This window comes from Gekko japonicus, unplaced genomic scaffold (genome assembly GCF_001447785.1).
Source record: "Gekko japonicus isolate JY-2015 unplaced genomic scaffold, Gekko_japonicus_V1.1 scaffold252, whole genome shotgun sequence".
NCBI classification, from domain to species: domain Eukaryota; kingdom Metazoa; phylum Chordata; class Lepidosauria; order Squamata; family Gekkonidae; genus Gekko; species Gekko japonicus.
In genome coordinates this window covers 363,533-388,437 of record NW_015163612.1, presented here as the reverse complement: position 1 = coordinate 388,437, position 24,905 = coordinate 363,533, and positions in this window count along the sequence as shown.

Sequence of the window (24,905 nt, the reverse complement as noted above, 5' to 3'; positions counted from 1 at the left end):
TCTGGCCTGGAGCCTTTCACAAAGACTCCGTGGGAGTGCCACTTGAGGTAGCACCCGTCCTTGCCGATGGTGTGCTAATCACCTCCCCAAGCTCTGGGGAGAGTGACTGCCATCACCAGTCCATAGACCGGAAGTCTCAACCCTGGATTTTCTTAGTGGTTTCCCATCCAAGTACTAACCAGGACTTAGCTTCTGAGAGCTGATGAGATCAGGCTAGCCTGAACTATCCAGGTCAGTCCTTTTAAAAATATTGTTATCAAGAATATGAAGATAAGCTACAACAAAAGAATATCTAGAAGCCCAACAAGATCAGAAAGCAAAGGAAGTATCAATAAAGGATATTTTCATTTCCATTTTATCTAAATTCATGTCATAATTATAAGGATGTGTTTCAGAATTATTAAGACTAAGAGCAGCCTACCTGCCTAGAATGACTTCTGGTGAAAGGTGCTATCCAATGAAGCAGCATCCGTGGTTGTACCTCTGTCATCTGCATCATAACGTTATTATTGGTGCAATCATAAGCAGAGTTACACCCCTGTAAGTCCACAGAAGTCAATAGACTCAGAAGGGTGTGCAACGCTACTTAAGACTGCACTACGTATGATGCAAATTAAATGCAAGTTATATTTGGGATTTTTAAAAAATAAATGAAAAACAAAATTTATGTGTTTTCCAACTCATGACACATTTCTTAGGTTTCCCAGTGCTAATTTTTCTAATGTAGTTTGCAGTATTCCTGATCCACCCCAATTTTTTCATTTCATTCATCAGACTACATTTTCTACTTTGCAGTGTATAGAGTTTTTGCATAGTAATTTGACTGCATCTCACCAAAGGGACCTATTAACCTATTCCTGTTCATCATTCAGCATTCTAAAAGTAAATTGCTTTTAAATTCCAATCCTTACTGCACTCACTAATGATGATAACTATGAAACTGTGAAACCAACCCGTTTATTTCAGCACAGTTTTCTACATTTCTTGGCTTTGTTGTCAGGTAGCTATAGACAGTCTCCACCATGTCCAGTACAGCTTTTCTGAACTACTATTCTGTGCAATGTAATTTTTTTTCACAAAATCCAAAAGAAAAACAGCAGAATAAGGACTTCCACAGTGGGGACCCAAAACAGCTTACACCATTCTCTTCTCCTCCATGTTATCCTCACAACAACCCTGTGAAGTACGTTGGGATGAAAATGTGTGACTGGCCCAGGGTCACCCACTCGTTTTACAGAGCAGAGAAGTGCTTGAGTCCTGGGTTTCCCTGATGCTAGCATTAAAGTCTAACCAGTACCCTGTACTGGTTTGTGTGGAGTTGCTGCTGTTGGACTGTAGCAAGCAACTAGTCCTGAGTGAGTCATGCAATTCATGTGGTATAAAGTTGGCCAGTGTTTTCTGCCAGCCCCAGCCCCAATGATTTTCCCCAGTAAGACCAAAACCAGTCTGGAAAGGGCCCCCTTCCACTTCTCCCACTACCTTTTACTGAAAGATACCAAGGCTTAAAGGCTGGCATACTGCTGTGGTGCCTAGCAACCCCCACAAATGGCCACTTAATGGGCATTCATTTCTTAAAGTTACAGGAGCAGCTTTTATTATTTTGGGGAGATTAAACCTCCCCGATGTATTTTTTTAAGATTGCACATTTTTCTGCAAACCTGGAGCATTTTGAGGTTTGTAGAAAGATTAGTCTTGTCTGTTGATGGCTCCAGTCTCTGGATTTAAGTATCCACAGATTTGGCCAGGTTGGGGTTAGAGATATTGATGTATTGGCATTCTACACGTACACAATGCTGATTGCTTATACCACTTTCCATTACTAATGGTACATTTTCTCATCCTTGCATAAAGGCTCCAAAGGGCAACACTGAACCTAATACAATTTTGCCAATCTTTCCCCATTAGAGCTCAAATTGACATGATATTAAAAATTCTCTAGACTTAAGCAAGATGTTGTGTAGGCACTACACAGGCTTCTAGGGGAAAGTAGTGAGATGGACAAGCTCCCATCATCCTTCATTGACCCAGAGAAGTCTTCTTCACTGTAGGCTTAACAGCCAAAGGGTTTTGCAACTCTTGTCAATATCACCACTACAGTGAAGGTGCAGCTCTGGGCTCCACTAATGTGGGTTGAGGAAGCTTTTAGAGTTTCACCACTGCCATCTGTAGCCTTTGTGTATACTTCTGTGAGTTTGTACAAGACCAAATTGTTTCTCCGAACTGGCAGTGGTTTTGTTTCTCCTGCTAGTATGAAAGTGCATGTAATGCATTTTTTTACTTTTGATGGTCAAATCTGACAAAATTATACATAAGGAAAATTCTGAACATTTATCCACGCCAGTAGAACTACAGTATCAGCTCAGAAATTTTAACATAATAACAACCTAACTGCTTTAATTATACAAAACAAACAGTCAGCTGGGAGGAAGAAATTATCAGGTTTCATTGAAAAATGAAGAGGAAAATATAGCAAGCTTCCCTAGAAGACATACAAATGCTTATTTTTATTTAAGGATATCCCTTACATTTGTATTCACAACACAATGCCCAATGACTCCATTTATCTTTTACAACCAGTAAGGGACCAGCATATTCTGCAGCGATTCAGAATGGAACCAATTGAGACCTACTCCATTTGAATTTGTTAAAAATTAATTTCAATTAATTAAAATAGATTTCAACCTGGCTTTTTGATACGGAAGGATTCTTGAAGTGGATTATCATCTACAAAATGATAAAATACAATCAGTTTGGGAATGCTTCTGACATAGCCATGTTCTGAAGTGGCATTTGATGTCAACCGCAGCTCTCATTAAGTCCCTCTCCTTGTTCTCGTTCAGTCATACTCCTCTAACCGCTGATATGGCTTTGTACTCTTTACTCCCTCCCCCCCAGAACTGCTGGACGTTTCAGGCATAGGGGGAGGAGTCAGGAGGTACAGCCTTGCTGATGACTCTTGTCTTCTATCAGTTTCTGTCAGTGAAGACATATTTGGTAAATTCTCACTGGTGCAATATCCAGGAATAATCCAAAGGTTTGTATGATTTATATATGGTTAGTTTTTCTAATACTAAGGGCATATTTGCATGACAAATTTTATTTTTGATGAAAGTGCTGGGATTCCATAGATCTCCGGCCTCCCTTACAGATTTATAGTTTCTGGGTTCCTGTGGAGAGAGGGAATGACTATTGTGCCTGTTTAACAGTACAGTCCTAAAAAGCATTACATATAAATACCCTCCTGATACACTCGAGCTCTAAGGGAGTTCTGCACAGAATCTTAAAATCAGGGTTTTCATGGTGTGCACAGCATGTGAACAGATGTGGGGGGCAGATCTCTATTCTTCTATAAGTTAATTGAATGGCCATGGCCAGGTCTGTGTTTCTCAACTCAGCACACCTCACAAGTAGGCTATGTGTGAGAATAATTAAAATAAGCACTTTGTACCCTGAAAAGTGCTAGGAAAAATATTATTAGTGATTTATGTCAATGGGTTTAAGTGAATACTCAAGTGTCTCCATTCAGTGCTAATGGTTATTATGCATGTGCTTCCCCTGAGTCCTGGTTAACAATTAAAATGATGTAGTTATTTATGAATCCTCAAGGGTTTAAAGTGGACACTTACGGGTTTAGAAGGAACACAAGAGTAAAGAATGGCAGAAATAATTATTTCAGCATATCAGTAATTACAAAATTGGCATTTTATTCTACAGGCACTGTGAAGGAAGGAAGCAAAAAAAGCAATTACAAACATCAAGACAGTTGTTGCTAGAAATAACATTACAGAGAGGTTAATGAAGAAAATTTCCTAAAGTGTAATACAGGCAGATTGTTGTGGAGAGTGTACTTTTAGAAAGCAGTGGGCGGTATCAGTGGAAAATGTGATAAAAGGATAGTAATGGGAATTCAATTGGAAAGAGCTTGTATATCCTCCATCTGCACTTCCATCAAAGAAACCCATTTAAAAATTGTTGATGAAGAAGGAATGTATGCTTGTGGAATTTTATATATATAATTCATTACACATGGCTTGAATATCCAGGTAGGATTGCACTAATGCTGGATCCATATGTATAATAAACTGGATATAAAATTATATTCCCCACCCCAAAGCTTTTCAGCAGTTCTTCAAGGATTTTTCCCAAGGTAAAGAAATATGGTTATAGTTTATACAGTGAGACATTATAGTCACATTTCTCTGTGACTACCTACCAGATGTTCAGTTTCCAGAGCCAGAAGAAAATGAAGGGGCACGAATGAGGAAGAAAGTCACAAACCTTTACCTGTTGGCTTCCTGGCTTCCAAAATTCCCTTAGCATCAATTTTTTGGTCTTCCCTGTGTGCTTTGAGTATAGGGGGTGAGTAGAGAATGCAGAATATATTATATTAAATAGTGGCCTATATGGCAAGATGTTTTGCTGCAAATATCTAGGACACCATGCAAAATCTGGCTACATATATTGTAGAAAATATTCAGGATAAATGTGAAACCTATTATAGTACATGCAATTGGGCTCCTGCACTCCCGGCAACGCCAATGAAGTGTGGGGGCCGTTTTGCCATCTGGGAGAAGGGCGAGGAAGACAATGGCATTGCAACACCTTGTGTCACAACAGAGAGCGGGGGCAGGGCCGGCCTTATAGGCCCGGCTCTGTTCCCGCCTGCGCCAGTTTGCCGCCTCATGCTCGGAGTAAGCAGCTCCGAGTATGCTTCAGCTGGGGGTTGAGAGGCCTACCTCTGGCCTGAAGCTCTGACTGTGAGCGGTGGCAGCAATGGCAGTGCAGGGGTGGCAGCCCCATTGACCAGTGGCAATTTTCAGCAGCGGAGCAGCGGCAGTGGACTTCGGTGCGTCGGTGGAGCAGTGGCCTGCGGCGCGGCGGCAACACATCAGGATCCTTGGGGCAGCCGGAGTGGCTTGCACTCTCCTGCGCCACGTGCTAAGTGGAGGCCAGGGCTAGGGAGGCTGGGCAGTGTGAGTCTCAGTGGGTCTTCTCGCGGGTCGGAGGCATTTGTTGCATGGGTGACGCCGGCCTTTTTGGCACCCTAGCGGCTGTGTACAGCCTTTGAGGGAGTGTGGGCCTGGTTGGCTTGGGTGTGTGGGCGATACCCCCACCCCACCCCCCCTGCTGGAGTGGCTGGAGGTAAGCAGCCTGGGCCTTCTTTAGGCCTTGCTCAGGTGTCTGGGGGGTTTCAGTCCTTCTGGGTGCCCCCTCCCCCTTTGGCCATAGATTCCTATTACTGGTACAAGCAGTAGAAGCATTAAGAAAATAAAAATAAAATAAAAATAAAGAAGAGAGCACAGGCCAGAGTGGTTTCCTTGGGGGGTCTACTTTGCCCCCTGATGTGGGAGTGGTTGCTGGGTGTCATTTTAGAGGGGAATCCCAGGGATTATGGTACCCAAGAAGGGCCAAGGCCCATCTAAGAGCAAATGGTTTGAATTGCCACTCTGCTATGGAAATTTGCTAGATGACCTTGACCCAGTCACACAGAGGGGAATTTCAGACAGCCAATATGTTCCATTTCAGGAACTGTTCACTAATGGTTTCTGTCTGTCATTTCAGACAGAACCATTTTAGTAACTGTTCCCTGATGGAATTTATTTCCCCTTTCAGACAGAAATGCTTCTGTCCCGTTCAAGAATTGCTCCTGAGCTGTTTTTACCTCAAACTGCTTCCAACTGGTCTTCAATTCGTTCTACCACTCCTGAAGCACTATGGGGTGCTGTGTAAAATGCCCCATAGTGCTTTCTCCAGTGATGAGGTTTTCACGCCCTTTTTCACCCACGCGGGTGATCTCTGTCTTTTTTTGTTAACGTTCATTTGAGAGTGCTATGGCACTGTAACACAACCTCAAAGCAGCTCAATAGCGACCCCATTGGGATGCCTGGACCACTGAGATACAGGAGATCACTACATCTGGGAAGAACAGTGATTTCAATGAAGTGCAATGACATGGAGTCCTCCTTCCACAGCATTCACTTTATGCCTGGGAACTGATATCTGTAGGCAGGAGATAAGCTGTAACTCTGCAATGCTCCCTCTAAACTGTGGAGTCCTGTGAGCAAAAATTCTACTTTGTGAGCTACTGTGTTGGTTGTGAGTGAGTGATCTGGCTTCTGCATAGTTTGCTCTGAAGCCATCGTTCCTGAGCTAAGACAAAAATGTGTGAGCCAGAGGCTAAAAAAACTGTGAACTAGCTCACACTAACTCAGCTTAGAGGGAACACTGGCTGTAAGTGCAGAGGATCCCCAGGTCCCACCTGGAGGCATGGCATCCCTATATGCTGGCCATCAAGAGAAGGATGCTCTTTGCAAGGCTGGAAGGAGCTAGTGTGGCTTGGAAAAGTGGGAGGGGGTATTTTAAAATCCTGCCACAGGTTTTGAGTTCCTGGAATTTTCCTTGGGCAAGATAGCTACCGTACTTGTAAAACCGAGGCTGGGAAAGACGGGAACAAAAAGGCAGCCTGTTGTCCTGTCCCTAAATACTGCATGGGGTGGGGGGGAAGCAGTTTGATTTAAGGTGCCTGAAGCAGAAAAGTTAAAGGAAGAGATTTTTTAAATTCCAGGCAGCCTGAAAGAGAGTGCAGTCAAGGCGAGGGAAGGGCGGGGGGACTGGACAGTTTACAAACCCAGACAGCATCCCTTCCTAATGTTCCAGAAATCAAATCCAGAAGTGTGTGCGTGTGCATGCCTGAGCTTCCACTTGTTTTCGGGTGGCAGATGTAGTGATCTCATGTATCTCAGTGGTCCAGGCATCCCAATGGGGTCGCTATTGCATTGCTTTGGGGTTGTGTTACAGCGCCGTAGCACTCTTAAAAGAACGTTTTTTTAAAAAAAAGACGGAGCGCAGTGTGAAATGACAAACCGCTTCAGAGACGGCTTCTTACCGGTAGGGGAAAGGCTGTGTGAAACAGATGTCCCTTTACTGGTTTATTCCAAGATAGTACAATAACGGTTTTAAAAGGGAAATGTGAAATTCCCCACACTCGCACAGTTGTTGTGAAGGTACAAATGGAGGAAAGGAGAGTGATATGTTTGGGTTTCCATCTGAGTCGCCTATGGAGGAGGGCAGTGGGGCACAAATTAAAGTGAATAAATAAATATACCCTTTTGTATAAAAGCAGGATTGATAATATGTTATGGTGACAGTAACATTTTGCATTCCTTTTCTGTCCTATAACTAGGATGCTAACAGAGGTATATAGTGTGTGATCATTTCAATAATAACCATCAGGACTAAAGGTACAAGAATTTACTGGATACATTGAAGCCATCTCTTAAAAAAAAAAATCCTTTACCTTACATTGACTAAAAGGAGCCAGTCTGGTGTGGCCTTTTCAGTGGTCTCTAATCCCAGCTATAAATAGCAGATAAAAACAAATACTGAAGCTTCCATTTTGCATTCCTTTTCTGTCCTATAACTAGGATGCTAACAGAGGTATATAGTGTGTGATCATTTCAATAATAACCATCAGGACTGAAGGTACAAGAACTTACTGGATACATTGAAGCCATCTCTTTTTATATATATAAAAAAAACCTTTGCCTTACATTGACTAAAAATACTGACAAGATTTCTACCTTAATCCTATATACGTTTACTTGACAGTAACTCACATTAAATTCAATGGAAATTTCTACAAAGTATGTTAAAGATTGCAGCTTTATGCTATTTTATCTATATACTAATAGGCAAGTTGGCCAAATATTGGATACTTAAATCTGGTAACTGGAGCTGGGAACAGACAACACAGGTCTTCCTACAAACCTGAAAAGGGCCTCGAGTTTGCAGAAAAATCTGTTATCTTTAAAAAAAAACACCACACATTGGAGAGTTTTAAAAAGCCCAAAATGATAAATGGAGCACCTGCTCCCTTAAGCAACAGATTCCCTCAGTGGCTGTTGCTAGGCAATGACACAATTCCAGGATTCAGCTTCTGTGAGTAAAAGGCAGGGGGAAGGGGAAGGGCCCTTTCCAGCCTTATTTTGGCCATTGAGGGAGGATTCCTTGAGGCCAGGCCTGACTAGGGTTGCCAGCTCCAGGTTGGGAAATTCCTTGAGATTTTGTGGTGGAGCCTTAAGAAGTCAGGGTTTGGAGATGGGAGAGGCCTCAGAATGTTATAATGCCACAGAGTTCACCCTTCAAAGCAGCCATTTTCTCTAGGGGGAGCGATCTCTGTTGTGACTTGATACCATCTGGCTTGCATAACTCAACTAGGCTTGGCTGCTTGCAACAGTTCAACAGCAGCCACCCCATGAAAGCCAGTGTGGTGTAGCAGTTAGAACTTAAAGAGCAGAGTCAGGGAGACTCAGGTTCAGATCCCCATCTTGCTGTGGGAGCTCATTGGGTGATTTTGGACCAGTCACATACTTTCAGCCTAACCTACCTCACAGAGCTGTTGTGCAGATAAAATGAAGGAGAGGAGAATAAAGTGTGCTGCTCTGAACCCCACTATGGAGATAGGTGGGGTCTAAATGAAGTAAATAAATAATAAATATACTTGAAAATGGGAGGCAGATAAAGGTAGGTTGATGAATGGCTGAGAAGGCGAGAATGAGGCAGGGAAGGAGGAGGAGGAGAAAGAGTTGGATTTATAACCTGCCCTTCATTTGGAGTCTCAGAGCAGCTTACAATTTCCTTCCCTTCCTCTCCCCACAACAGACACCCTGTGAGGTAGGTGGGGCCGAGAGAGCTCTGAGAGAACTGATCTCGAGAGAACAGCTCTGAAAGAACTTGTAACTGACCCAAGGTCACCCAGCTGGCTGCATGTGGAGGCGTGGGGATTCAAAACTGATTCTCCAGATTAGAGTCCACCACAACCAAACTGGCATTCTTCTCCCTGCCAGAAAAGGGAGGAATATCAGGGTTGCTCAGAGGAAAGAAAGAGAAAACAGTGTGGGGATGGGGGAAATGAGATGCCACCCCACAAGTTTCCTACCATGCAAGTGGGCCTGGCAGTGGCTGGCACCATAAAACTGGGCCACAGTTTTCCGAGGTAGAAGCTGCTGGTGGAGGGACAGAAGTTTAATATGAAGGGCAGATAAAAGTAGTTTGGCTGTAGGGTGGGAAGGAGATAGGATGTCCAACTCCAGGAAATTCCTGTAGATTTGGGAGATAGAGCCTGGGGAGGGGAGAGTATGAGGAGGGGAGGGACCTCAGAAGGGTATAATGTCATAGACTCCACTAGGGGTGGGCATGAACCAGCTGATGAACTAAAATTCATCACAAACTGGCTAGTTAATGTATTATGAAGCGATGTTTGTGAACTGAAGAACTACCATGAACTTCCACAAATTTTGGTGCAATTTGTGGCAGTGCATGAAGAGTAGCTGTTTGGTTTAAATGTCTCTTACCCATTTAAACCCTGCTTTTTGCTCCTCACAAAAGCTATGGGGAGCAGAAAGCAGGGGTTTCCAAACAGCTGAGCAGCAGGAACTGCTCCTCAGCGTCTTGATTTAAAAGGCTCTGAGCCATTTACCCCTGCTTTTTGCTCCTCACAAAAGCTATGGGGAGCAGAAAGCAGGGTTTAAATGGCTCAGAGCCTTTTAAATCAAGACGCTGAGGAGCAGTTCCTGCTGCTCAGCTGTTTGGAAACCCCTCCTTTTTACTCCCCATGAAAAGCCACGGGGAGCAGAAAGCAGGGGTTTAAACTTTAAATGGCTCACAAACTGATATGATTGGTTTGCAAACCATGAACTGAACTGAACTGCAAAAATGTAGTTCATGCCCATCCCTAGACTCCACCATCCAAAGCAGCCATTTCCACCAGGGACATTAGGGTTGCCAACCTCCAGACAAGGGCTAGAGATCACCTGGGATTACAACTGCTCTCCAGGTGGCAGGGATCAGTTCCCCTAGATAAAATGGCTGCTTTGGAGGGTGGACTGTGTGGCATTATACGTTGTTGAGTTTGCTTCCCTCCCCATGCCTGGCCCTACCATAGCTCCACCCCCAAATATCTCAGAATTTCCCAACTCAACCCAAAGCTGGCAACCCAAAAGGGAACTGATCTCTGTAGCTGGGAGATCCATTGTGATTCCAAGAGATCTCCAGGTTGACAACCCAAGAAGGAGAGAAGGGAGCAGGAAAAAGAGAGAGGCTATGGGGGCTTTCAGGAAAGGGAAAGAAGAAATAGTGGAGGAGGGGGAAATGAGTTGTGTCTGCCAAGTCCTTGCAAATTCCCACTTGTTCTGGATATAACGTGCTGCAAAGGTCATCAGTCTAGATTTTTCTTACACATGCAAATGCAACTCACACTTTCATTAAGGTGATGTTGGTCAGAAAGGCAGACACTTTGGAAGAAACTTGTTTGAATTGGTGCCTTTGACGCTAATAAGTTCAATTAAGATCTTTGTAATGCTCCTGGATCTGGCCTTCTGGATGGGGAAGCAAGTTGTCTCTTTTGCTAGGACAGACTTCTTTCAATTGTTTAAATTTTAAGAGATTTTTTTCAATTTTGTAAATTGTGTAAATAGCCATATTGGCTGGTTCTGACCTTTAAAGGTCTCTACAGCGTAGGACCTACATATTCAAAGACTATTACCCCATGTTCATCCCACTGCAGTCTGTTCTTCATATTTTCTCTGAAAAAGATCAGGACAACATCAGCCTGGATGAGGGCATTTGCTGTGGCAGCCCAATAATTGTGGAAAGGGCAGCCTAATGGAGAGAGGGCTACAGTTTTCTTTTTAGTATTTAGGAAATGTGCCAAGCAGAATTGTTTTGAAGAGCCTTGGATTAAATATTTCCCCATATGGATGGATGATGGGCTGTTGTTGTCTGGGACTGATTTCACACAAGATTTGTGCCACGGTCGCGTCTCCCTTTGCCCTGCTTCTATTGGTCAATTTCCCACTCAAAGCCGCGTGGCCGCAATTTGACCTGTGGCTTCGCCTAATTTTCCCCGCAGTTTCGTGATCCACACAAAAAAAAGAATCACGAAACTGTGGGGAAATTCGGGTGAAGCCATGGGTCAAAATGTGGTCGTGCGGCTTCGAGTGGGAAATTGACCAATAGAAGTGGGGCAAAGGGAGGCGTGACCGTGGCGCAGCTGTTGTGTGAAATCGGTCTGAATGTGTGATTTTAATCTGTTTACTTGGAAGCAGTTGTTATATTGATTCATTTGAGGGGATTTTTTTTAAAGATAAAGTGCTACATAATATATTAAATAAATAAAAGCTCACTGTTTTGCCACTAATCAACCCAAGAAAATATATTCAGAAGGATAGCTATTAATTTTTCTGTATTTATTCCCAGATGGCAAGAATACTGCACCATAGGTCTTGTAGTATTTCCTTGCTTCAACAGGCAGTGGGATGAAGAAAAATCTATTTTCCTTTTTTGGCCATTATCACAGTGAAGTTTTTGTGAGACCCACCAGGTCAGAGTAATACTCTCTTAATCCTATGTTCCATTAAGTTCAAAATACAAGACAGTAATGCTTTCAGTGGGTACTGGAAATATGGTATCTCTAGTCTTGTCTCTTACCTAATCTGCATAGAAAACAGCCTTTGATTCCTTCTTAACGTCAGAAACCATGAGATCAGCAAAATAAGAATACAACAGCTACTTACAGAGCAATCCGGGCAGGGGGCTGAAAGTACTCTGGGAGCCAACTAAGCGTTATGCTGGCATTAAGTCCAAGATATGCCTGCATAACTGCCACTTTCAATGGCACAGGCCCCCAGCACTGCAATGTTGCTCATGGTCCATGGAGACAGGCCATGGTGGCTGCCCGTTGCTGCAAGTGAGGCATAAGCCTCTGTGCTGGCATGGTTGTGGGTAATTCTAGGGGCACGCCCAGAGTTAGTCAGCTCCCTGTGCCCTTTCGACCAGGGAATGTCCCCTGCCAGTGGCGGAAAGTTACACCAACCAAAAACATGGTGTAGCCCATCGGCGACCATGGATCTTGAAAAACAAGGTGTACCCCACCACTGTGGTGCCACCCATTAGGTTTGGAGGAGCTCAGGATGCTGACTACAGGCTAGCCCAATCACTTCCATCCCATGGTGGCCAAGCCCCTTCCCCAGCACCCAATCACAGGGTTGTGGGAAGGGAAGGAGATGTTAAGCTGCTCTGGGACTCTGAGTGAAAGGTGGGGTATAAATCCAACTCTTCTTCTTCCCTGTCCCACTCCCTCCCAGCACCGGCCTGTCATTGACAAATTTTAGGCAGTAGCCTAGACCGGCCCCTGAAAGGAGGCGCCACACTGGCCTGCCGCACCGCCCCCCACCATTCCCTTCCCAAAAGCCCTGCTCAGCTCACCGCCAGGAGATGTGTCCTGGCAGCCTCAGGGTCCTGGGTGCCCTGTCGGTTTGCAGGCAGGGAGAGCAGCAGCACTGGGGAATGGGAGCTGCCCGCTCTGTCATTAGGTGGCAGTGGCAGCGGATCTCAGCAGAGAGTGGCTGCCCTTGCTGCCCAGCCCAGCCTGCGCTGTGGGATGATGCACCCTCAGCGCACTGCCACGAGGCTCCTTTCCCTCCTTCCCTGCGTGCTGGCAGCGGCGGTGGGGATGCAGTTACCGTTACAGCTCTTGAAAAGTTGCTGGCTCTGATTAATCTCTTGCAATGCAAAGTGGAGCAGAAAGTATGTGTCCGCCCCCCCCGAGGGGCCCCCCATCATGACACCGAGGAGGAGGAGGCTCCTCCGTTCCCTCTGACGAGTCTGCTGGGAAGTGCTTCCCTGCCCGCCCCTTGGCACGCCGGCCGCCCCACCCTTTTGCTCCTGATCCCCCTCCCCCTCACTGGGGGGGCTGCTGGCTGCTCTCTCTGGGGAAGGTGGGGGGCTCCTTCTCCAGCCCTGCACACAGGGCCGGCACAGGGGGGCACAACAAGGTAGCCTCAGCTGGGGGGGGCACCACAAGGTAGCCTTGCCTAGTGTGTAAAAAAACCTGGGGCCGGCCCTGCTCCCTCCCCGCTCAATATGCTACTACCCCTGTGGCTGTAGGGTTCCCGAGGACATGTCTCAAAGGAAGGGGTCGTGGCTGCTGTGGGTGACTGGGGAGGGTTGTGCAGGGCCCACAGGTTGTAGTCATCCCCTATACGTAGCAGGGCACCAGCTGCATAGACAGGTTCCCTCACAGACTGATGTGTGAACGGGGGAGGGGCCAGAGGGTGGTCTGGATGAATGAGCCAGCCTCTCATGGTGGTTAGAGCGTGAGCCTAACCTAGGAGACCCAGATTCCATTATGCACTTGTTTCTTGGAAGCTAGGTGGGCCAGATGCACACCCTCAGCCTGACCAACCTCACAGGGTTGTTGTGAGTGTGCAGAGCCATCCTAGCTGTGATGTGCAAAGGCACCTGCCCCCAGGACTGGCACTCTCATTGACCCAAAGTGCCTCGCCCCTTGTGCCACCCCACCTCAACACTATGCTGCAGGGCCACACTGTGGCAGAATCACCATGGACATGGCCCTCCAAGCAGCCAGTTACATTTCCCCCCCTGCTCTGCTGCACCATACCTTGCCCCTTAGGATATGGACTTGGGCCGCCAAGATTGCACAGAGGATCAAATCACTTCAAAGACTGTCAAATAAGAAGGTCTAGTGGTGTCTATCCATACAAAGCCTAGAAGCAAAGGTAACATAACATTCAGTTGCAAGTTGCAAGTTTGTCTTAGCGTTGATCAGGAAATTGACACAAAGTTATTTCCTCTGCCTCCAACCTAGAAATGAAGGACCTCTTAGGCATAGCTGCTTCTCACACTACTTACATTACAAAAATAAAGGAAGAGGAATAAAGGACCCATCATATTGGTCTCCAAAATCCAGACACTAGAGAAATGGTCTACAAAATATGTGGGCTGAAAACAAATGCATGCCCACAATTCAGCATTTAGTGGTCCATGCCATGTAAGAAAAAGCATATTGGTCTTTTTCTGCTCCCATTAGTGTCCAACAGAGCTGAGGGTTTGCTTAGCCCCTTGTGGTACTGATCTGCAGCTTGGAGTAGTGAATCAGATGGGCTATTTCTACCTTTTTTGCTTTTCTTTAAAAAAGTGAATTAATTTGTTCCTCTGGTTTGCAATGTAATAAGGAAAATCAGCATCACTGTATTAAGCTAACACTCGCACACAGGAAAATGGGACACCTCCTAATTTCAGTAATCCATTATTTCACACTTGCTACCCTTACCTCCAAAATTAATTGGTTTAAACCCCACCAGGAATCCCTATTGCTATTGAAATTGCGTGATTAACAGAGCCATTATCTCATTAGTGTATGATTTTACTAAGCTATGGCTACCAGTGGTTTTGTTCAAAATCTGGAGCCATGTAGCTCCAACTGCGATAGTGTTTTTAAACCTTTCCCTCCACCTGCAAAAATGCCAGTCTTCTTAACAGGCAAGTGGGTGAATGGTTAGATGCTGTGCAGTGTGTTCTCTACTGAGGAAGGTAAGACGACAACTAGAGAAACTCACTCAGGAACGGTTTCTACTAGTTTTCCAAAGGTCTGAAAGGAAGTGGGAAACCTGAACTCCAGGCTAAATAGCATCAGCCCTGGTTAGTAGTTGGATGGGAGACCACCAAGGAATACTAGGGTCGTTACCAATGTTCCCTCTAAGCTGTGGAGTCTTGTGAGCAAAAATTCTACTTTGTGTGCTGGTGGCATTAAAGCTGTGAGCCAGCCATTTGGCTGCTGCATAAATTAGTTTGCTCTGGAGCCATCCTTCCTGAGCTGAGTCAAAAATCTGTGAGCCAGAGGCTAAGAAACTGTGAGCTAGCTCATACTAACTCAGCTTAGAGAGAACACTGGTCGTTACACAGAGGCAGGCAATGTCAAGCCACCTCTGTTAGCCTTGAAAACCCTATAGGGTCATTATAAGTCAGCTGAGACTTGATGGCCGTATCCACCACGACAGTACAATCCTAAGCAGTATTACACTCATCTAAGCTCATTGACCTAGAAGTGCATAACTTTGCTTAGGATTGTATTGTACATGTCTCAAGTTGGAGGATAGCATGGTTATGGTCTCTTAGGTGGATTTCACATAGCTGCCTAGAAATGCAGATACTCTATGGCCCCGTTCACATGCCAAATTTGCCGCAGGAGAGCCACGATTGAATGGCGGATTTTCCAGGTGCGATCACATCGCAGCATCTGACAAGTGGAGCTCACCTGTTGCCAACCCATGGTGTACCGCCGAAAATGCATGATAAAAAACTACCTCCTCGAAGGTACTACCAAATGGTTTGCCATGGGCTGCCTCCGGACTCCCTTGGTGTGATTGCGCTGGTGCACGGCCTTTCCCTCCAGCCCCTCGTTGACACGCAGGCACGGAAGGAAGGAACCGTGGCATGCCACCGATGCATGGGATTGCATTCTGGCGGCTCTAATTGCTGCGATGCAAATACCCCTGCCTTTCCCCCGCATTATCCAGCCTGGGTGGCCGGGGCCTAAGATACTCAGGAGTTGGTTCCAGCATCACCTCCCTCAACTAAGATCAGTGTTTGCTGCAGTTGGAGGAAGGGAGAGTTGGCCACCAGGCTGTCCTTGCATGCTACATCAAGGGGTTGGGGGAAAGGGTGGCCAGTTAAGTGACCAGTGCCTGCCTCTGCACCCCTCTATGTTCGTGGTTAAGAAGGCATGAAGCCGCTGCTCAAGGTGGGTGCCACTAGGGATCGCTGGGGGAGAGAAGCAGCATCACTCTGTGGCATGTATGGGGGGAATTCTGCCATATATTTGTGGCTGAAACCCCCGGGAATATGCTACATTGTGTAGACAAGATACAAATTTTCTATAGAACTATTCAGGGGAAAGCTATGCTTAATATGGTAGGTTTTATGGTGGTTTAATAGATAGCTTGCAGAGACCACAGTGAGTAGTCAAGGAACAGAGGAATAAGAGGTGAGCAGAGTTGAGTCTGGTGTGATGCTGGGTAGGAGGTCATTTTGTGGAGATAAAATATGGTCCCAGAGTTAAGGCATGAAAATACTGGTAAAGGCACAAGGAGGAGGGAAATCAGCATTTTAAGACGTTGCAAGTTATTTGCGGTGGAGCCTGCAGTATACAAAATCCATTGGCAATCCTGGCACAGCTGTTTGGAAATAAATTTACCAGTGTTACTATCCAACAGGCATTTTTACTAGCCTGCCCACCGACATACAACTATGAAAGTCATGTTTAGCACACTGGCATCCTGAATAATTATAATAATAATAATAACACCAGCCTTCCAGTTTGCAAAAGCTCCCTGCCTACTGAAGGTGATTCTTACTCACCACACAAATGACGACTCCAATCACTACTTACAAGCCTGCTCAAGATCTTCCTGCTTTAGCACCGTAATGAAAGAATGGTTTTAAAAGTTGTTTCAGAAATTGAAAAGGTGTGTATTATAACATAAATAATGGAACAAAAGAAAGAGACACTTGTTTTTGTTTTAGTTTTTTAAAAAATTGCATCTCTGCCTGTATAATTGTTAACACAAAACCAAACTGGGCATTATACAAAAGGTGTCATCAGGAGAACTCAGTCTGTCTATGATTATCATCTCAAAACCTTAGGTTGAGACTGGAAGACACACTTCAACTGCAAATATGTTGCAATTATCATAAAATGAAATTCTAGCACCTTTTTTTGCTAATCACCATGGAAACCTGTATTTGTTGGATTCAAATTGGAAACACTCAAGATTCTGTAAAGCATTTTTGGTTTAGGAGTGAACAGTTTCTCAGAGGCATGATAGTGTAGCATGGCATCATTGGCCAATCATCTTTACAAACGTATTTCTCTAGTTCATCTAAAGACATAAATATTATGAATGCTGCCAAATACTTCATATTTTATTCGGATTTCAGGTGAGTGGTTTATCTGAATTGGAATTTCAGATTCAGAACATTCATCCAGCATGTCACACACACACACACACACACACACACACACACACCAATTTGGGGAGGAAGGTTGAACATTCTCATTTATCAATGTTATGCTAAATGTGGCTGCACATTTTCAATCTTTTTTTTTCAATAAAGAGAAGGAATGAACAGAGTTTTATCTAAAATATTATTTGGAAAAAAGTACTGTGATCCTTAAAACGGAAAGAAACAAATGTATATTCAACACAATGTCACACATTATAATCAGGAACTCTGCATCTACAGAGACATCTCTTTATGAGGTTTAGTTACTGTTCAGCATTTTCTCACCCAGCAGGATTGACTATGGTCAATGAAATTAAGCAGTCTCCATTCTATATGTATATATGATTTAGAGCGAGAGAGGTGGATCCAGACTAAATTTTACAAACAGGGTTTTCCTCCCACTGCAGCCATTGATTGCCACAAAACACTGCTCCTAGGGGACAGGAGACCCTGAGATATGACATGTATGCAGAGGTCTGCAGTGGAAAGAGGGAATTTTTAGAAATTGCAAATTTAATTTGGATCCTACCCTTAATCCTTTGTGTATATGTATATCCTGACATAAATTTGTGGTCATATGGATGGGACAAGGAGAAGTGGGAGGGCTTCTAATGTCCTGGCCCCACTGGTGGACCTCCTGATGGCACTGGTATTTCTGGCCACTGTGTGACACAGAGTGTTGGACTGGATGGGCCTTTGGCCTGATCCAACATTGGCGTCTCTTATGTTCTTATGTAAGTCCAAGAAAGTAGACTGGTTCCATTCAACCTGCCAGAAACCAAGCTGAAACAGTCCTAAGAGTAAAAGGTAACAGGGCAATCCAAAGAGGGGGACATCAACTAGTCGTTACATTGGCATATCTTTGAGATATGCCAGCATAAGTAGGAATTTTGCAGGCACAGTGCCTCACTGTTGCTCCACCGATTCAGGACATTGGAGCTACTCATTGGAGGGCCAGTGGTTTAGGCCCCCATGCCAATGGGGAAGTTTCAGGCCAGAGGGCATAGTAAGCGTTAGTAGGCTCCCTAAGCATTTCAGCCTGGGAATTCCCCCATCAGTGGCAGAAAACAAAAAACTTACATGTCCCCCCCCCCTCCTGTGGCCCCACTGGTGGACCTCCTGATGGCACTGGTATTTCTGGCCACTGTGTGACACAGAGTGTTGGACTGGATGGGCCTTTGGCCTGATCCAACATTGGCGTCTCTTATGTTCTTATGTAAGTCCAAGAAAGTAGACTGGTTCCATTCAACCTGCCAGAAACCAAGCTGAAACAGTCCTAAGAGTAAAAGGTAACAGGGCAATCCAAAGAGGGGGACATCAACTAGTCGTTACATTGGCATATCTTTGAGATATGCCAGCATAAGTAGGAATTTTGCAGGCACAGTGCCTCACTGTTGCTCCCTGATTCAGGACATTGTCACAGCCCCACAGCAGCTACTCATTGAAGGACCAGTGGTTTAGGCGCCCGTGCCAATGGGGAAGTTTCAGGCCAGAGGGCATAGTAAGCGTTAGTAGGCTCCCTAAGCATTTCAGCCTGGGAATTCCCCCATCAGTGGCAGAAAACAAAAAACTTACATGTCCCCCCCCCCTCCTGGCAGAACACAGGATGCTGACAACTGGGCCACCTCCTCACCATGATGCCTTCGAAGGAGACTATGGCTATGAATCAGAGGGAGATCTGGAATTTCTGCAGGACGGAGATGGCATGAAGGGCAAGGGCCTGGGCCTGCAGTGCTGGTCTCAGCTCCTCATACAAGCCTTGGATGGCTCTCGTGTCCAGGTGGAAGCAGCCCCGAAAGGTGCTGTCAGTGAGCTGTAGTGTCTTGATGCGTGTCTGGTATCACCTAGCATGGTGTCTTCTCTGGCATCACGGTGCCACCAAAACAGGCAGGAGGTTGGTGAATTGGACCCCTAGCAGGGGGAAGGAGGCAGTAGTGGGCACCATCCCAGGGTAGCCTGGCTGGTGCATATGGGGAGGGGGGACAGCACCAAGGTCTGAGGGCTGCAGGCTCCAGCAGCCTGGCCCCCTGAAAGGTTCCCCCCCCTATTTTTATTTATGCCAATTTATAGTCTGCCTTTGTCACTTGGACTCAATGCAGATTACACAGAATGAGTCAATACAATCAACAGGATGGGGTATTCAGTAAACTATACAATAGGATTAGGGTTGTGGAACCAATCAGAAATCTAAAAGCAGAATTGAAGAAAAGCATAAACATAAGTCTTAACATGACACATTAAATGATACAAAAATTACATAGTAGGCTATGTAAGCTAAATGATACAAAAATTATACAGGAGGTTCCTAGTTTCACTAAGCTAAACATAGTAGCATAGACCACTGTCCCAAATAAGTTCTCTAAGTAACTTCGTTTAGTACAGTGCAACTCTTTTTGCCTGAATAGAAAAGCTCTCTTGAATAATCTGGCTTTGCTTAATTTGTGGAAAACCAGCAGAGTGGGAGCCTTCCTGACCTCCTCCTCAGGCAAGCCATTCCATATTTTGGGGGCCACAATAGGGAAGGCATGTGTACAGCCAGTGGTTGGTTTTCCCCATTTGCAGGTTGGCACCTGCGAAAGACCCTGATCAGATGAGTAGAGATGTCATGGCGGTGCATAGGGAGAGAGGCAGTCTCACAAATATGAGTGTCCAAGGCCATGAAGTGTTTTGTATGTAATAGCCAGTTTTTAAATTGAGCCCGTTAACTGATGGGCAGCCAGTGGAGTGACTGCAGAATAGGAGTAATAGGCATGCTCCATCGAGCACCCAGTAATAGCTGTGGTGTTCTGCACTGACTGGAGTTTCTGCATTGATTTTGAGGGAAGACCAATGTACAGTGCATTACAGTAGTCTAATCTGAATGTCACTGTAGTGTGGATCCAGGTGGCCAGTTCAGCCATATCAAGGTAAGCAGCCATCTTACAGGCTAGGCTGAGTTGGGAGCCTTTTTTTGTAACCACATTAACTTGTTTCTCCAGCAAGAACAGTTCTAGCCAATTTATCACAGCAGCCAAGCAGCAATTTAGGACCTCTACCACATCACAAGAGACTTGAGCAAGGATATATAGAGCTGGGTATCATCTTCATTTTGATGACAACCAACCCCAAAGCTATGAATGACTTGCCCTAAGGGCTTTACATAGAGAGTGAATAGCATGGGGAACATACTTGCACCCTGTGGAATGCCACAGGTTAACTTCCACGCTGATGATAACTTCCACACTCATGATAACTCACATCTTTGATTCTGGTCCATGAGGAATGATTTGAACCAGTTTGGCACACATCCCGTGATACCTACTTCTGCCTCCAAACATCTCAGCAAGACTGTATAATCTACTGTAGCAAAGGCTGCAGATAAGTCCAATAAGAGCAACAAAGAGCCATTGTATATACTCAGATGGAGACCATAAACTAAAGATAGCAGAGCTATCTCTGCCCCAAAGCCTGGCCTGAAGCCAGACTGAAAAGGGTCTAGAGCAGATGAGTTAACAATGAAGATCTGGAGTTGGTCTGCTACTGCTCTTTCAATCACTTTGACCAGAAAGGGCAGATTAGAGATAGGGCAATAATTGGCCAGATGATTTTTTTGCAGAGATGTTTTGTCCAGCTACTCCCTTCCCTAGGGTTTGTGTCCTGTGCCCACCTCAAAACTTGAATTTGGGTGCTCTAAAAAAAGAATTTTGAAGAAGAAGAAAAAAGAAATTCTACTCCCCTGAACAATGCTACCGGGTGGAATAAGGGAAGAAATGGCAGCTGTGGGGTAACAGGACAGAGAAAATGCCACCAAAGTGCACCTCCCATCCCACCTACAAAGCAAATGCATTTTGTGGCACAATAGCAGATCAAAACTGGTCTGAGAATGCACAGGGAAACTATGGGAAAACAATGGACAGGAAACAAATCTGTGTGGGAGCGCCAAAATAATCTGCTACAGTTGCAAGCCCAAACCACAGCAAAGAGACTGCGTGGAAGTCATCAAAGATTGTTTAAGGGGAAAAACACAATTTTCAATCATTGCTGGCTGTGAGAGTCTGATCTCTGGAGGACTTCATTCGTCTTCCTGTCTCCCTTATATTTCATCAAGGGACATAATTTGGTTTGAATCACTTATTAAATATATGACTGTATATTCCTTGTAAATAGCAAGATTGAGATGCCTAGCTACACATTTGATAGCACCAGTTTAAAAATAGGCAATGTGTAGTAGCATAGTACTATATATGCACATAATTAGGATCATTACAATTGGGCACTGCAGGGGCTTGCAGGGTCATCTCATTTTCCCCTCCCCCACTATTCCCTTTTTCCCTTTCCTGGAATGCCCTATAGCCTCCCCACCCCCCCCTCACCTCTCTCTCTTTGTTTCTTTTTTCCTTCCCACCCACCAGCCAATCTACCTTTATTGCCCCCCCCCCTCTTTGATTTTCGCTCCTTCCCTCCACTCTGGCACCCTCTCCCTGGGAAAATACTGTGTGGTTACAGCACTGAGCCCAGTTGTGCTGTTCCAGAGGCCAGACTAGCCCCAGTTGCAAGGTGCCAGCTGCAGGACTTGGCCCAGTTGTTCAGTGGAGGCCATCAGGCTGGACCCAGTTGTGTGATGAGGAACCTAAAAGGACTTGTGGGGGCATATCACTTTCATCTGTGTTCCCCTCCCACACTATTTCTTTTTTCCCCACTTCTGGCAACTCCTTATACTGACAGAAAGCAAGGCTTGAAGATTGGTGGTTATGGTTGCCTAATAATGGCCATTGAGGGCATCTGTTTCTTAAAGCTACAGTTGCTGCTTCTATTCATTTGGAGGCCTTTTAACCCCTTAGTGTATTTTTAAAAGATTTCAGATGGCCTGTACGGGTGTGTTACTTTCTCCTGTATCCCCTTCCAATACTATTTTCTCCTCCCATTTACTCTTCCCTCCTCCTGGCAGCCTCCATATACTTACCTTTTTCTGCTTCATTTTCTCCTTTCCACCAACCATGCCACCTACCTTTTATCTGACTATCCATCTTCGGCTAATTTATAATTTATTTGTAATTTATCCTAGATCCTAAAATCTATCCCAGATCCTAATCTGAAACTCTAACCACTACACTGGCTTTCATGGGGTGCCTGCTTTGAACCATAGGAAGTTGCATGGTAGCAAGTCACCTACTGGTACAAATCAATGCCTTTATTATGTATACAAAGACTCATGCCTTTTTTAAAAAAAGAACGTGGATTGCTGTACTGGTGCATAATCTCAGAGAAGTGTCAGTAATCTAAGAAAATTTACATTTGGTGATATCATCTTTCTTTGCTAATCTACACATCAAAGGAGACTGTACTTAAAGGTTGCATAACGTTGACCCTTTTCCACTTGAGACTGGTGTGATTGTTTTATCATTAAGTGAAGCAACAGCTAGCCAGTGATAAAGTGTCAATCAAAGACATTTCACAATTGTGAGACATTTCACAATTAGTCATATAATGATATATGAATCAAAAGCAGGAGAAAGAGCAATTTGTCATTCTAACAGCCAGGTTTCCAATTAGCCTTTTTAGCTATTATTTGCAGCATATGCCATGCATTTTTATTACCTAATGCATTTTAATTGAATATCACAAATGCTCAAAGGATCTGATGTTAATCCCCACCAAAAGCTTTGTTTTTAATTTAATCAAAGACTAACACTTCCTTTGTATATTAAGCAGAAGAATAAAAGTCTACGGAAGATTCCGATTCTGAATTTATTCTGTGCCTCACCTCACATATGGCTTGAGTTCTGAAATGCTGAGGCACTGGGGAGTAATAGCTATAAACTCAAGCCCTGGGGATCCAGCAACATTTCCAGAGGTCTTGAAATGGAACACACAATATCTGGGTTGTAGTTTAGGGTCAGGAAGCAAAATCCTCAGAGATAACCATGGAAAATCTTTTTCTGGCCTAGGGAGAGCCAGGCTAGTATAGTGGTTAGTGTGTTTGACTAGGACTTGGAAAATCCATGTTCAAATCCACACTCAGCCATTAAATGTGCTGGGATAAAACGTAAGATAAAATGTTTGTTAAACATTGCTTTGCAGAAGCAGAGGGGAAACTATATGGAACAGGAATGCTTTCAGATTCTTCTCAAAACCTTTGTGTAAAAGTTGTAAATTCCCTAGAACTAGTAACATGAAGTGTCTAAAGGAGATACTCTGTTAGTTTTAGAGACATCATAATGGCTTTTAGCAACCATTTGACAGGAAGGGAAGGAAGGTCCAAACACAGCATCATGGTCTTGACCACTGGGGACACTGAAAAAGATACGTCTTTCGGCATAGCAAGAAAACTGACAGGGACCTGTTACAGTGCAGATCAGTACAGATCACCCAGTTTTGTTAACACTTATGAAACCCCCATTCAAGGTAACCAAAATAAATATTTAGTCCACATGCTGTTACTCAGAGCTTTTAGGACTAAAAATATTTGGCCATGGTGATCTAGCCTCTGATCGTATCAAGGTTAGATTACTATAATGTGCTCTGTGTGGGGCTGCCTATGAAGACTATTTGGAAACTTTAAGTTGTCCAAAATGTAGTTGCCAGATTGCTCTTAAGGAGTGGATTTAAGGATCATATCACCCCCTGGTGCTGAAAATTCTGCACCAGCTGTCCATCAGTTACTGGGCATTATTCAGAATGCTAATGCTCTTTATTAAAGCCCTAAATGACTTAGTATTGGGATACCTTTTCCTGTATTGCCAGTTTCCTAGTTTAGGATTTCATCTTGCTGCTGGGGTGCATTCCCTGGTGACATCTAGATTAGATTACTGCAATGTACTCTATGTGAGGCTGCCCTTGAAGACTGTCTGAAACCTACACCCAGAATGTTGATTGCAGTAGATCATAGAGACCATAACAGTCTAGTCTTTTCCCATCTACACTGGCTCCCATTTTGCTTTTGGGCCTAATTCAAAATGCTGGTGTTGACCTTTAAAGCCATATATGGCTTGGGGTCAGGATACCATAAGGACTGCCCACTCCTATATGAGTCTGCCTGACCACTCGGAGAGACATATCTCTCTCTCTCTATTGTTGTCTTTCATCTGTGGGGGAACACTTTTTTTGTTTTGTTTGACATTCCATCACTAACTCATATCAGCCCTCTTCCCTGTCCGTGTTTATATTTGTTTATGTGTTCTGTTTAATTTTTAAATTATTTTTATATATTGGTATTTTAGTACTGTTTTAATGTTTGAAATGTTTTAATGTCTGAAATATTTAATTTTCTCTGCCTTGGGGTCACTAACCTCCAAACTTACAACTGATATCCACACTACAGTTCCCCTGGAGAAAATGGCTGCTTTATAGGGTGGACAGTATGGCATTATACCATGCTGAGTCCCCTCTCCTCCCCAAACCCCGCCCTTCACAGGCTCCACCCCCAAATCTCAAGGATTTTCCCAACCTAGAGTCAGCAGCCCTATTGGGAGTCTGAGTTGAGTGGAAAGGTTGAATAAGAATGTTTTAATTAAATAAATAAATCTCTATACATCCTGACCTAGATGGCCAAGGAACTCATCAGATCTCAGAAGCTAAGTAGGGTTGGCCCTGATTAGTATTTGGATGGGAGACAACCTATGCAGAGGAAGGCAATGGCAAACCAGCTCTATTAGTCTGTTGCCCTGAAAATCCTACAGAGCTCACCATAGATCAGCTGCAACTTGATGGCATTTTACACAAACACTCTCTTTATGCCTCAATTGCAGAAGTTAGGCATGTGGTGACAAGACACAGGGCTTTTTTAATGGTGGCCTGTCTGTGGAATGCCCTCCTGTTTGAAGCTCATATTGTGTTGAGCTTTAGGTGCCAAGTTAAAACACTTTATCCAGGCTTTTAATTAACATTTTATCCCAACTTTAACCTGTTTTATAGATCTTGGCCTGTTTTCCCTGCTTGTTGGTGCTTATTTCCCGCTTTTATGCTTGTGATTGTTTTACTCTTCAGGTTTTAAGAGTGTTGGTTTTACCACATTTATTAAAGTGGTCCTACTGCTGAAAGATTTGTTTCACTGCATTGTTTTA